Below are 15364 nucleotides of genomic sequence, written 5' to 3' on the forward strand. Positions count from 1 at the left end.
CTGATCACCAGGCAGGCCTTGGGACCCTACCCTAAATATTGGGAACAGTCTCTTAGATTTAAAAATTAAAACCTGGCAAGCCTACTCTAACACACACAAAAAAGAAACAGGATGATGCACAATGACATGCATGGACTCTGGCTTGCACATTTTGTGGTCAGCCCTGATTCTGACACTTAGAGCTGTGTGACAGAGCCAATTATTTAACTTCTCTCTGCTTCAGTTTTTCCACCCATAAGATGGGGGAAAATGGTACTACTACCTCAGAAGGATCATGTTATGTACTACTTTTTATAATCAGGGAAAAATATGTAGCTGCCCATACAGTAGCAAAATACCTTTCACCCGTATGAAAAGTATGGTCATTGGTATATGCAGCATCCAAGATTGTGAGAGGGATGTCCAACTGCCAATTTAGGCCTGACATCATCCCCCAACAGGTCCTGGATTGTGAGAGGATGCAGGCCAAGCTGCAAAACTGCCCCCCCCCCCCCGCATTCCTGCCCCCCGTGCATGAATTTTGTGCACCAGGCCTCGAGTGTTCTATAATATATTAATAGCTGTGGACTTATCTGTCCTCCATAATTTGTCTTCCTCTATTTCAATCTATTGGCCCATGTCTTCTCTTTGAAGAGGATCACGTGCTTTCCTTCTTCCCCATCTTTGCTCAAGCTGTTCCTCCCACCTTAGAACCCTTTCTTAACTGTTTAAACAGAATGCTGCTCTTTGAAGGCTCCTAGGATGTAAAGGTGGCAGCCTCTAGTTTCCACTGACAACCAATGTTTATTCGGTTAGTCTGACCATCTCAACTGGCTTCTCCTTCATCTTTTACTGTTCCAGAAAGGTCCCCTCTGAAGTTGTTCTCTCAGCGCAAAAGTTTGGTCTTCTCCCACCCTACCTGGTTTGGCTCAGTGGATAGAGCATTGGTCCACGGATTGAAGGGATCCTGGATTCTGTTCCAGTCCAGGACATGTACCTTGATTGCAGGCTTGATCCCTGGTCCTCTTTGGGACATGTGTGGGAGGCAACCAGTAAATGTATCTATCTCACATGGATGTTTCTCTCTCTGTCTCTTCCCCTCCTTTCCACTCTCTAAAAATCAATGGAAAAACATCCTCTGGTGAGGGTTAACAACAACAAAAAAGTGTGGTCTTTTCAGACAGAGGAGGTGTTCCTTGGTCAAGGGGAAGTGATGGTTTTGCTTTGTGCCACAGCAGGGCTTCTGGGAGAACCATCTCCATCTGGAATGTCCTCCCTGCCCCTCTGAATCCCTTAGGAGTTTTTCAACCTACCATCATGATACATCTCCTGCTTCTCAGTGTGCCAATGACTATTTCAAGGGTTAATACCAGCATTGAAAAAAAAAAAGTGTTCAAAAGTCAGGGAAAACCGTGAAAATAATCCGAAATTTCAACTGGAAATAGAAAACCAGATTGGGAAATACCCATCTGGCTGCTGTGGGCTCTCTTGCACCCTCCCCTCCAGCCCTATCTCTTGAAGCTGCTGTCTCTGCTGACTTGGGCAGCCTGCTTCCAGACTGCCTGCTGCTTTGCTCCCCTGAGTGTAACTTTCAGGACCACAACCTCTGGGCAGCTCCTCTGCTCTGCCCGCTGCTCTGGGTAGAGCTGTGTTACTTTTGATTTATTCCTGAACTGGATCTTACTTTTCTTTTCTCCTGTGGGGAAACTCACTACTTCCAAGGGCTCCTCCTGCCCTAGGTATCAACGTTTTGATGACAAGGGGTTAGGGGTGAACTGCATCTGTAGGAGCTGAGCGGTAAAGAGGAACAAAGAAGGCTTTGAGGGTGAGAGGGAGGAGGAAAGCCTGGAAAGAGTTCAGGGAGGGGGGAAGCTGCTGATCAGAGTATGAATTAACAGCATCACAACTAGCATTTCAGTACTTAAAGCATGACCTGTTGGATGACGGGGATGCGGAAAATGGGACTTTGAAGTCACTAACAGTGTGAAAGTAACCATTAATATTTATTGAGGGTTGTTAATGAGTCAGACACCATGCTAGGTACTCAAAATATTCAATCTGTTGTAATAATGATAGCCTTTCAAAAATAGGTCATGGTTTGACAATAACATGGCCATCAATAATTTCAGGCTTGCCTACGTGGTCATGTTAGTTTACTGTTCAGTAAAGGATATGAGCACGCACCTGTATGTGCCCTCCACCCCCCCCGAAATGTCCACATTATAATACTTGAAACTTAAGAATGTCCTGTGTGTTAGTTTCCTCTTGCTTCTAAAATAAATGATCACACCTTTAGTGGCTTAAAAGCACAGGGTTTATCATCTGACTGTTTTGAAGATCAGAAGTCCAAAATGGGTCTCACTGGGCCCAAATTAAGGTGTTCACAGAACTGGCTTCCTTCTAGATGCTCAAGAAGAGAAGTTGTTTCCTTGCCTTTTTCCAGCTTCTAGAATCTGCCTGCATTTTTTGGCTTACGACTCCTTTTTGTTTTCTAAGCTGATCGAGTCTTTCCCACAATGCATCACTTTGACACTGACCCTTCTGCTTCCCTTTGTCCCTAGTAAGGAACTCTGTGTTTGCACTGGACCCACCGGATAATTCAGGCTACTCCCCCTATTTTAAGGTCATGATTGACAACCTTAATTCCCCCTTGCATTGTAATGTAACACATTGACAGCTTCTGTGGATTAGGACATGGACATCTTTGGGAGTGGAGATTCTGCCCAGCACTTTACATAGCAAAAGCAACTTTGCAGACATAATGAAGGTTATGAACCTTAAATTAGGGAGATTATCCTGGATCATCCAGATGGGGCCAGATGAATCAAATGAACCTGTAAAAGCAGAGAGCTTTCTCAGGCTGAGTCAGAGATGCCACAACAGTGAAGGTGTTATATGGTTCAACCTGTACAATGCTGCTGGGTGAATCTTTTTGAGTTTGCTTTTATATATATTTAAATTTATCTTTATTATTGAAAGTAATATAGAAGTATCCCCCCATTGACCCCTCCTAGCTTGCCCCTACCCCCAGCCCCAGGCTTTCACCACACTATTGTTTGTGTACATGGATTATGTATGTATGCACACAAGTTCTTTGGTTAATCTCTTCCTACCCACCCATTCACCCCCACCTTCCCTCTGAGATTCAACAGTCTGTTCCATGCTTCTATGTCTCAGTATCTATTTTGCTCATCAGTTTATTTTGTTCTTTAGTGAGATCATACGATACTTATCTTTCTTTGTCTTATTTTGCTTAGCATAATACTCTCCAGGTCCATCCATGCTATCTCAAACGGTAAGAATCCCCCCCCCCTTTTTTTTACAGCTGTATAGTATTCCATGGTATATATATACCACAGCTTTTTACCCACTCATCTACTGATGGACACTAGACTGTTTCCAGATCTTAGCTATTGTAAATTGTGCTGCTATGAACATAGGGTCATATATTCTTTCTGATTGGTGTTTTGAGTTTCTTAGGATATAGTCCCATAAGTGGGATCACTGGGTCATATATATATATATATATATATATATATATATATATATATATATATATGTTTTCTATAATGGCTGCACTAGTCTGCATTCCCACTAGCAGTGCACTAGGGTTCCTTTTTCTCCACATTTTTTTCAGATATCTCTTGGCCTTTTGTATGTGCTCTTTCAAATAGTGTATATTTAAGTCCTTTGCCCATTTTTAAATTAGATTGTATTCTTTTTGTTAAGTTGTATGAGTACCTTATATATTTTAGAAATTAACCCCTTATTAGATGTGTCGTGGCCAAATATGTTTTTCCATGTACTGGAATCCCTTGTCATTTTGTTGTTGGTTTTCTTTATTTTGATGTAGTTCAGTTTGTTTATTTTCTCCTTAATTTCCTTTGCCCTAGGAGATGTATCTACAAACATATTGTATCTGCCTGCAAGATATCTGAGATTTTGCTGCCTATGGATTCTTCCAAGATTTTTTTTTGTTTCACAACTTACATTAAAGTCTTTTATCCATTTTAAGTTTATTCTTGTGTATAGTGTAAGTTAGTGGTCTAGTTTCTTGCATGTACCTTTCCAATTTTCCCACACCATTTTTAAAGAGACTGTCCTGACTCCATTGTATTCTTCATCAAGTATTAATTGAGTGTAATGGCTTGGGTCGATTTCTGGAGTTTCTGTTCTGTTCCATTGATCTATATGCCTGTTTTTGTGCCAGTACCAGGATATTTTGAGTATAGAGGCTTTGTAATATAACTTGATATCTAATATGGTGATCCCTCCAACTTTGCTCTTCTTTCTCAAGATTGATGCGGCTATTCAAGCTCTTTTTTTGGTTCTTTGTAAATTTGGGAGGGTTTGTTTAGGTCTGTGAAGTATGCAGTTAGTATTTTAATAGGGATTGCATTGAATCTATAGATTGCTTTGAGTAGTATGAACACAGTATACTCTTCCACTCATTTATACCTTCCTCTATTTCTTTTTTCAACATTTCTGCTTAGGTACCTTGATTCTGCACTGCCCTCTCTGCACCAAAGCCTCGAATGAGTAGCTGTAAATGTAATTCCTATGCTCTGAATTAAAAACAAAACAAAAATAACACACACACACACACAAAAAAATGACAAAACAAACAAACAAAACTGGGCCTTTCTCTCTGACCAGCTCAGGTCTACTGGCTCCAGACTCCACCGCGGCCAGCAGCCCTGCTGCCTTTCATGGCTGGATGTTACATGTGCTGCTGGTCTAGGCTCTGGTGCTCCAGGCTGTGGAGCCCAGCATGGGTTCTGGGCCTCTATCTTCTGCGGGAAAAGACCCTCCAGTAGCGAACCATCCTCATTCTAGGCCTGCCACCCATGGGAGCTGGGTGAATCCCTCTCCCAACCTCACCCTTTCTAACAGTTGCCAGGTGTTTTCTGTCCTTCCTTGATATTTATCCTCCTCAGCTGGACTTCAGTTGGTAATTCTGAGTGTGTATTCCTCACATTAGTTTTATTTCCAGTCTGGCCCTGAGAGGAGGTGCAAGAAAGGTCTGCCATAACTATATATCTAGTTATATTTCTAGAATGTGTATTTGTGTGTGTAAAATATATCCTTTTGGAGATTATAGAAAAGAATACTGTGATTTGATATAAAAACTGAAAATACAATCTTTTTTCATCCCCGGTAATTTGAACAATTTTTCATGAGCAGATATTACTTAAGCCCCAAAGGCAGCAATAAATTTCTCTTGTTGACTTAAATTCCATTAGGATTCAAGCTTGTGAAACAAATGTTGAAATTGTATAGCTGACAAACCAGATGAGTTAAGGGGGCTTTATAGCAAACCATCTTATGGAAGTTACTCACAGAACTTCCAATTTAAGAGATAAGCAAGCTTTGAATCTGAATGGTATCTAATCTGAGTGTGCAATCAGGGCCAAGAAGGATTCAGATTGCAAAACTCAGGAGATAGTAAAGAATTTCAGTCCTTTAAAACCCTAGTGGTCTCTGCTTCACTGACCAAATTTATCATTTTTCTTTCTCCCTTTCTCCTGTCGACATGAGAAATATCTAAATCTATAGAGACTTTATGAGTTTATTTGAGCCAATTGCCAAGAAACAAAATTTCAACAGATTAAAACAATGCTCTGGAGAATGGCAGTTTTGCAGTTTACATTACACACTGAATTCAAAGGAGGAGGCATTAGGAAGGTTGCATGAAATCCATTGGTGGTAGGTTAAGGGGGCAGGAGAAGGCAAAGCAGGGAGATCTCCAGGATTGGATAAAAAGCAAAATGGGAGAGATACAGAGTCCTTTTACATTGAGGGCACAGGATAGTTAACTTTTAAGCTCATAGAGATGTGTGGGGGAACAAGATAACAAGAGGGGTTCTGTGGTCCCTGCTCTGGTGTCCAGGTTTGGTCCTCTGGGGTCTGGACAATGAAATTACTCTGAAATTTCAAAGGAATGTTACATCAGATCAAAAAGACAATAGACAGCTCACTTGTGATAAGAGATTAACTTTTGTCCAGGAAGCTGCAGGTCCTGACTATCCACTATGACCTGCTTTTAGTTAGGAATTTTTATATTCAGACCATCCTATATAGTTACTTTTGGTCTCTGAGTTTGTAGGGCTTGCCATGCAGACCTCCCCTGAGTTTCTCAGGCTTAGTATGTGGCCCCCTCCCCCCACTTTTTAATCCACACTTCCTTTATCCTTCTCTAGCTTTCCTTTTTTTTTTTTCTTTCTTTTTTTTTCTTGATGGTGTAGTACAATGTGGTACCTGATTTTGGCACCAAATCACAATTCTAGATACCTTTAGTTTACCTGCAGCTACATCTAAATATCATTCACCACCATGTATTAGAAATGATTAGTCTGTTTTTGAGATTGGTACCCTTTTCCAGGGCAAGGTTAAACAATTACTCAGAGAAATGTATGACCATTGAATTAAAATGTCAGAAAAATATCACATGATCAAGTGCACCGAGACAGTGGTTTTACTTAATGATGTTTTAACAGAGCTTTCTCGCAGCATGTCTTGTGTCTTCATAAAAGTCTTAATATGTACCATATGTGTAAATAGAAGAGCTAACTAAAATTTAATAGATCACCAGCATGAAGAATTCAACGTGCATTAAGTCAAGTTGAGATGTGCTCTTTGTAGAATTAGCATGTCGTGATATAGCATACTAGTACACACACAAAAAAAGGGATTACTACTTTTGAAATTTTGATGGTGAACTGTAGCTCCAGCAAGAAAGAGTTATGTGTGTGAGAATCCAGGTGGTAGATGCAAGATGCCCATCTGAAAATCTGTGGATATCCTCAATTGAGTTGTCTGTATGGTGGATCATTTTGATATGAGGAACATTACATAAAAATGAATTATAAACTGACCATACATCACTTTTCAACATTCCTTGGTCATTCATTTATTCACTCACAAATCCTTATCCAGCTCCCACTGTGAGTCAGTCTTTACTAAACACACAAGCATAGTGATGGTTAAGGTTGAATAGGAAGTCAGCAGACCATGTCTCTGTTATTCCACTTTGATGAGACTCCAAGTTATTGCCCTCCAGAAAGACGTGTGGTGTTTCTTGGAGATAAGGTATTTCTCACAGCAAATAATGTAAAGGACCAACAAGCAATATGTTCTCTCTTTGAGGAGAATTACATTTTTAACAGGTTCCAAAACTTCTGTTTTGCTAAAGCCAAAGATACTTTTTGTGGTGAGATTTCAGGCATCAACAAAAGATACTTCTGTATAGAAATGAATCTTTCCATTAATCTTTAAGATCACTTAAGGAAAATAACTACCAACATGGTTTTATCAGATACCTTATTGCTTAAATGTGAAAGAGTGTGAAAACTTCCGTATATATACACACAAAAGAAGCATGGGCTCATTAGAAAGCATTTTTAAAGCAGAAAACTTAATCCTATATTTACACTCAAAGATGTTTGTTAAAATTCTTTGTGGCATTGCCATTCAATCTATAATTTCTTATCATGCTTTTGAAAAAAATATAAGTATATATTTGTTAGATAAATGCACATATTAAACAGTAAATATAAATTTTAATTAGTTTTTGTGATTATGTTATCTACTTAAAGATGTGTGAGCCTTGACATGAAAGTCAACATAAATAAGAGTATTCTTTGTGGTTAGGTTGTTCCTACACTCAATCTTAAGGTACTAAATTGTTAAAACCTCACGTAGGCTGATGATTATAACAGGAATATGACCGCTTCTAATAGAAACACTTTTTACATTGGTTTACACAAATAGGAATACAATTTCTCACATAACAAGTGTAGAGATGAGTGATTGCTGGTATTGGTTGGATTAGCTCCTCCACTGTGCCATGTAATGGAAGGTTCTTTGCTCTGCTGTTGTATAAACTCTCATAGTATTCCACCCTTCCATCACGAAATGGCCCCAGTTGTTGAAATGTGTGAGTTTACTTTGGATTTAATTTTATTCCTGGCAAGTTTCATGAGAAAGAAATCTTAGAGAAGACCAGGGAGTTTTCAGCGCTGGGACTCTTCTGGCTCTAATTTTCTCATCCACGTGGTGAGGGTGAGCATCCTGGCAGTGCTCTTTGGCCAAGCTCTGGGGGCCACACTCTGATGGCCAAAGCCCTGATGGGATGAAGATGTCCGTGCTGGAACAGCACGCACATGTGCTGATGGGAAACCTCACTGGCGCTGGGAGGTCTAGAGCCTTGGGTGGGGTCACGTGGAATGGGAGGTGTCATCTTGTGCTAAGTTTTTGTCAAGTGATAAGGTATTTAATCCTCCAAATTAAAATGTCCATATTACTCTTTGGTTCAATACCAGTGTGCCCTTTGCTTTCTGTGTGTCAGAATAAAAGTCTTGACATGCTCAAGCTCTTAAAAGTAACCCTTAAACTAATTCTAGAAAGTTGAGAAATATAAGAAATGCTTACTCTTGACTGGGCCACGGACCTAGGTAGGATGTGGACTCAGTCACCTAAATGTCAGACCCAGTGCTGGAAGTACAGTGACCAGTTTGCTTGCTCATTAAAGCAAGGACTGAGATTTATATTAGTGTCCGAGCTGAACAAACAGATGGCAAGCTAAGGATCAACTGAGGTGACTTTAAGTACAAACTGTGTGCGAAGTGGGGACAGGGTTCAGAGGGTGCTTGAGATGATGTAAAATGAAACACCAGCATGGCAGGATACTATTATGGCCTCTGGGTCTAAAAAGGGCCCAGTGGAGCCCAGGCCTATCCACCCTGGGAGAGTGGCCATTGGGAACACCCTGGCCCTGCAAGAAGAACGAGAGAAGAGGTATTAATACCTTTATAGCGCTTTCCAGCTTTCCAGTTGCTTCCTATGCCTGCTGCTCCCTGGCACTCCTCAGAACCCTGAAGGCTGGTGAAGAACACAATCCCCAGCGGGTGAGAATGGCCCAGGCTGTTAAATGCTCAGATGCACATTGGCTAATTCCATCCTCGCTATGGTCTTTATTTCACTCATACAAAGAAGGCAGAAGCTCAGGGAAGTTATGCAAATTTCCTCAAATCCAATAGTTGGTCAAGTCAGACTCTGGCATCCTAGCTTTAACTTCTGTGAGAGGGACTGTGATGTGTCAGAAGTTAAAGAAATATGGAAACCAAATCTGTGGTTGCAGTTGTGTTCATAGTAATAAGAATGTCCCTGCCTTCCATTTCCTGACATTATCGCACGAGACCTCACAATGTTCTTGAGAGTTAACAAAGTTAGTATTATTATCCTCACTCTACTAATAAAACACAGCAAATAACCTGCTGGAAGACAGCATCTCAGAGCTTGCATTTGAATACAGGTTTTGTGAGTCTAAATCCATCAGAGAGGTAAGCATCCCATCCCACAGGGCTAATTAGAAAATGGTGGCAACAGCACAGTTTAATTGAATTAAGCTAGGAAAAAAAGTAAAATGAGTTGAAAATTATGTTATATAGATATTCTGCTTAAGTATCAGTCTCGCCGAAACCGGTTTGGCTCAATGGTAGAGCGTCGGTCTGCGGACTGAAAGGTCCCAGGTTCGATTCTGGTCAAGGGCATGTGCCTGGGTTGCGGGCACATCCCCAGTAGGGGGTGTGCAGGAGGCAGCTGGTCGATGTTTCTCTCTCATCGAAGTTTCTAGCTCTCTATCTCTCTCCCTTCCTCTCTGTAAAAAATCAATAAAATATATTAAAAAAAAAAAGTATCAGTCTCTATTTTGCCTTATGAATCATATTGTCATTTTGCCTGTATTGAAAAGCCCACAAACAGGAATTGCCCATCAGAAATGAGGTGGATAAATAACATGTGAATCAAAAACAAGAGGAAAGAAATTAGCAGTTGAATAAACAAGTACCATTTTCTAAACAAAGACTTAATAAAACATTTGTATGCTATACCAAACACCAAAATTAATTCCAGGTAGGCAATGTAAAAGCTAATGTATGGCCCTGGCTGGCGTGGCTCAGTGGTTGAGCATTTACCTATGAACCGGAAGGTCATGGTTCAATTCCCAATCAAGGCACATGCCCAGGTTGATGGCTCTATCCCCAGGGGCAGGGGTTGGGAGTGTGGGTGGTGTAGGAGGCAGGCTATTTATGATTATCTCTCAGCACTAATATTTCTCTTTCTCTCCCTCTCCCTGAAATCAATAATTTTTTATTTTTATTTTTAAAAAGCTAATGTATGAAGACCCACCAGGAAACAGTGTGATGGAGTGGGTAATGTTGCAGGGGCCATGTCTACTGATGCCAGGTGCAGAGTAGGGACTTTACAAGGGTTTTATTATTCAAGGCTTCCCACAGCCTTGTGCAGGAGGTTACTCCCCATTTCACAGATGAGAAGACTAAGACCCCATAGGATGCCTGTGGACCTGTGGCAGATGGTGGTGCAGCCTAGAGCCTTCATTGTTCTGACACTGGATTCAAGGCATTAACCACTGTGGGGTTTTGGTATCATTTCCATCCTGACCAGGAGGCCACCCTGGAGGAAGAAATTGGCAGTTTATTTTACAGAAAACCCATTAGATTCCCATAAAATGAACAATAATATAGCTGAAAACAAACAGTAAAACAAAGTGGGAAAATATTTGCAGTGAAGATGAATAGGGTTAAATTTTATAACAAATATTTAACTGAGGCATAAGAAACATCACGTAGATAAACGGATAAAGGGTACGAATAAATATTAGAATATGCTTAGTAAACAAGTTTGAAAAGCTAAGCTTATTAATTATAAAATAAATGCAAATTAAAATAATAAAATAAGTTATAGGTTTCAGATGAATAATAGCCTTTTTGTTTGTTTTTTAAGACCCAAAGCTGGAGAACATACAGAATTATTGGTGTGGTGGTGGTGGAATTTGTATGGCCTCTTTGGGAAAGTAATTTGGCAACAATTATCAAGAATCATAAAATTTCCACACCCTTTGACCCTACAATCCCACTCCTGGGAATTTATCCTCAGGCAGTTATTAAAAAAACAACAAAGCCATGTGTTAGAAAATATTCACTGCGGTCATGTTTATAACAATAAAAAATTGGAAACCACAGGTCTCACTACAGGGAAATGATTCAGTAAATTATTACTCTTTATAGCTATCAAATTAATGATGGAAGCTATACAATATATTAATGAAGTTATATGCCAATGATGTTAATTGAAAAAAGAATGAAAATTATATTTATACTGTACCTTGTCTGCAGAAAAATCCACACAGGGATTAGCTTTGAGAATAAATACAGCAAAATAAAGATAATGGGTGTAACACGGGGGTGGGGTGGGTGAGTGGTGGTTAGTGGCTCACCTGAGACCTGTCAGCGTGTGGGATGTTCAGCACTGGCACGTGGCATTCTGGCCGTATGAAGGGCAATGTCCCAAGACTGGGCTGAAGCCAAGAGAGAAAAAGTTTCAGATTCTGCCCTGAAGAGTTTGTACTTTGTCGTTAGAGGCCTTGGAAAGTCACTGATAATGTCAGCACTAAGTTTATGCTTCAGAGAGGCAGGAGCCACTTATAGGCCTTTGAATCGCTTGGGCAGGAAGTGATGAGAGAGCCTCAATCAGGGTGCCAGGGTGGGATGGAGAGGAGTAGAGGGAGCTACAGGAGAGGAATGTTGGGGGCTGAATTACCAGCACTTACCAAGTGTCAGATATGGGAATGTGGAAGAGAGAAGAGGAAGAGGATGCCACTTTTTTGCTTGCTGGGGGAGCTATTAAGGGAATGGGAGGCCAGATGATCGTTTCCTTTTGAATGTGTTGGAAGTAAGGTCATTGTGAGACATCCATAGACAGTTGGGATGTGAGTCTTATCTTTGGGAGAGAGGGAATGGTTGGCTTGTGGGCATATTAAGGATGGAAGAATGGAGGATGCCCCAGGAACATGTTTCTCAGGAAAAAGAGGATGGCTGAGGGCAGGATCCTGGAAAGGTTGGAGGTGTAGAGATGGTTGGAAAGAATTGATGAATCAGTCGAGAAGGAGCAATTGGAGGTCATTGGAAATGGAACAGGGAAGGTTTTAAGTAGGAGAGAATGGACAATGCAGCTGAACATGCCTGTGGGACCAGAAGGCTATGGTGTCATGAAGGCCTTGGATTAGGTCATTGGGTCTTGGACAGTACAGGTTACAGTGGAGCGTGGAGTGGGGGGAGGGGGACACAGAACCCAGATTAAAATGGGGTGAGGTGATGATATGTTGATTATGAAGTACTCAAGGCTTGAGGAGGCTCAGGAATAGAGTGACCTTCTGTTCCATTTGCCTGGGACTTGTGGGTGCTCCTAGGATGCAGAACTTTCAATGCCCCAAACAGGAAAGTCCTGGACCAACCAGAACAAGTTGGTCACCCTACTTACACAAAAATATATAAGTTAAAATGTTCTCCAAGAGCGATTGAAGCTGGATGAGGCTATCAGATGTATATACATAATGCAGTTAAGTAATTAACACACAGGGACCAGCCCATGCCTCACTGCCAATGTAGTGGGATGGAGAGTTTGGGAATACTTTTGACAATATTTTGGGGTTGAAGCAACCTGGTGAAATTTGGAGGAAAAAAAAAAAGTCGTTTTTCTTTTAAATTTTCAGCTAAAAAATCAAGTCAGAGAGGCATAATAAAACTGTAGGAAGTAAAGCACTGGTGTAAACATTGACAGTGTTAAACTAAATGGCTTCCTCATTTGCGTTTTCCAATTACTTTTTTATTTATTTAGTTTTAATTTTACACCAAGGGGAATAAAAAAAAACCTGTAACAACACCTCATTAATTTGCATTAGTGGAGAAGTAGTGCTGTTTGATAAGTGAAAATGCCGAGTTTAAAGACACAGAATGCTTAGAGCCTTGGTCACAGAAAAGACCCAAGCCCACCGCTGGGATCAGTGGGTACATACAGCATCTGATTGTCACCACCTCCTGGGAATTGGCATTCTAGACCCTTGTTCGGATCTCCAACCTCATCTTGCCTATTGGTTCAAGGGAGACTGTGGGCCACTGGAGTCCTGACTTGTGACTCTTTGTAACTCAGTCTCCTCATTGGTTGCACAATCCTTTTGTTAGAATGAAATACAATGTTTGTGAGGCAAAGATGTCCTTGTGTCTAGGGCTCTTCTGCCTGGCTTCCTGTCACTTGCCAGTTCTATACAAGTCACTCAAAGTATCTGGGCCTCAGTTTTCCTGTAGAAGTTGATTTTGAGATGTGGTGGGGGCTCAAAGTCGATCATGTATAGAGTGATTAGCTCAGTATCTATCTGTTCCACATGTTCATTATTACTTGTGGCCTATTCACTTACTAGCCACATGACCTTAGACAAGTCCCTTGCCCTCCATATATATATATATATGAAATATATTTTAGAGACTCCATGCATGAAATTTGTACAAGGAACTCGCACTCATGGCCCCATGGCCTCGCCCCCCGCCCACTGGTCACTTCAGAAGGTCATTCTGCCACCTGGCCTAATAAGCATATTAGCTCTTTATTATATAGGTATCTTTATCCACACCCCAGGATATGTTTATTAATTTTAGAGAGAAGGAATGGAGAGAGAGAGAGAGAGAGAGAGAAAGAGAGAGAGAGAGAGAGAGAGAGAGAGAGAGAGAGAGAGAGAGAGAGAGAGGGAAACAGCCATGTGAGAAAGAAACATCTATCGGTTGCCTCCCATATGTGCCTGACTGGGGACCAAGCCTGTAACCTTTTGGTGTACCAAACTATGCTCCAGCCAGGGCATCCTCCATTTTATTTTATTTTTTTCAAATCTACAAAAAAAGTCTGAGCTAGATGATCCCTAGGGTCTCCTGTCCAGTTCTTGAGTAATGCATTTCTCTAATGTTGGCAGAGGATTGATAACTTGTGTGTGTGTCGGTTTGAGACACTGACTTCAAGAGCAAGTTTCAGTTTAACACCTCCTGACATTTGAAAATGAGAATTTAATCGAGGTAGAAAGACTTTAAGAAGGCTACAGAAAAGGGATCGTGGATCAAGATAAGTTAACCTGACTTTACAAAGATCCATGCAGAGAATGTCTGTTCAGAAAGAAAATAAATTGGACAATTTAGGGGCTTTTTGGCCTGCATCCCTGCTATCCATCTTTCCATTTGTGGCTGTGGCTCCTTCTCCCCCATTTCTGAATGTAGCTGGTGCCTTTGGACTTTGACCCTATGTACACTCCTCTCTTCTCACAGAGTCCTAGGCTTTCTCTGTTTATGGATTCTGTCCACTCTATTCCAAATCCTGGACATCAAGGGCTTGGGGAGTGAAGGTCTGCCTGGCATGTTTAGGAAAGGGGTAGTTTGGGTTGACTGGAGGGTGCCCAAGGAGAAGTGGAGGATGAAGCTGTAGAGACAGTGAGGACCATGTTTAGTAGGCTCTGGGATCAGGAGATTGTTTGGTAGTGATTGGGAATTACTGCAGAGTCTATTGAGTCAATTAATGAGATTTGACTATGAGGAACTGGGGATATTAATTGTTGGTAGTTTCATTTCGGTGCCTCAGTATTATTTGAAACTTTTGAAGGTCTTGTTTATAAGGCCTGTCATCTTGGCTCTTCTCCGTAGTCCTCATTCATATTACATTGATGTCCTCCCAGTGGCCCGGCACTCGGACTGGGACCCATTTTGTCTTTGGCAACCCCCCTATCTTCAGGGGGAGCCACCAGCCCACTTGCTGCCTTCTTCCCGTTCTGTGACTTTGAGGGAGATTAAGGAATCTCATTCACTTCAGAGCCAGGGCCAAAGGAGTGGCTTTGAATAGATCAGTTAGGACTGTGTTTCTTCTATGTGCTGTTTTCTCTCCAGAAAGGCACTATCATTAATTAAAGCTCCAACAAATAAAGCAAATCCTAAACAGCTGAGCTTTGTATTTTCAAAGACCCCTACACTTCATCAGCATAAAATAAATTAAATTTGGAGCTTATCTAGTACAGCTGTTTATTTTGATGGAGCGTTTGGGCTTCTCTTTACTGCCTCAAATAGTATATTCTGCAGTCATTCCAGAGTGCTGACAGGTCTCCCTATAGAAACGAGCTCTGTCCCCAGGAGGCTCTACCAAGAGACTGGAATATGGACCTCGCTGGGCCTGGGTTAAATAATGCTTTTATCTATTTATAAGTTGAGTCTATTTGTACTTGAGATTGGTACATTACACTCTGTGTAAATTATAATTCACCTAGAGGCCCGGTGCATGAAATTCGTGCATGGGATAGTGTCCCTCAGCGTGGCCTACACCCTCTCTCTAATCTGGGACCCCTTGGGGGATGTCTGACTGCAGTCCGGGACTACTGGCTCCTAATTGCTCACATTCCTGCCTGCCTGATTGTCCCTAACTGCTTCTGCCTGCCAGCCCAATAGCCCCCAACTTCCCTCCCCTGCCAGCCCAATTACCCCCAACTGCTCTCCCCTGCCAA

General features: G+C 41.4%; 1 protein-coding gene across 2 annotated transcripts in view; it reads left to right on the forward strand.

Annotated features, from left to right (window-relative positions):
- PID1 (phosphotyrosine interaction domain containing 1) overlaps positions 1–15364 on the forward strand; it is a 182997-nt gene that overhangs the window by 34179 nt on the left and 133454 nt on the right. The gene's annotated exons all lie outside the window — the stretch shown is intronic.

Source organism: Pipistrellus hanaki (assembly GCF_964339955.1).
Source record: "Pipistrellus hanaki genome assembly, chromosome: 8".
Taxonomy (NCBI): domain Eukaryota; kingdom Metazoa; phylum Chordata; class Mammalia; order Chiroptera; family Vespertilionidae; genus Pipistrellus; species Pipistrellus hanaki.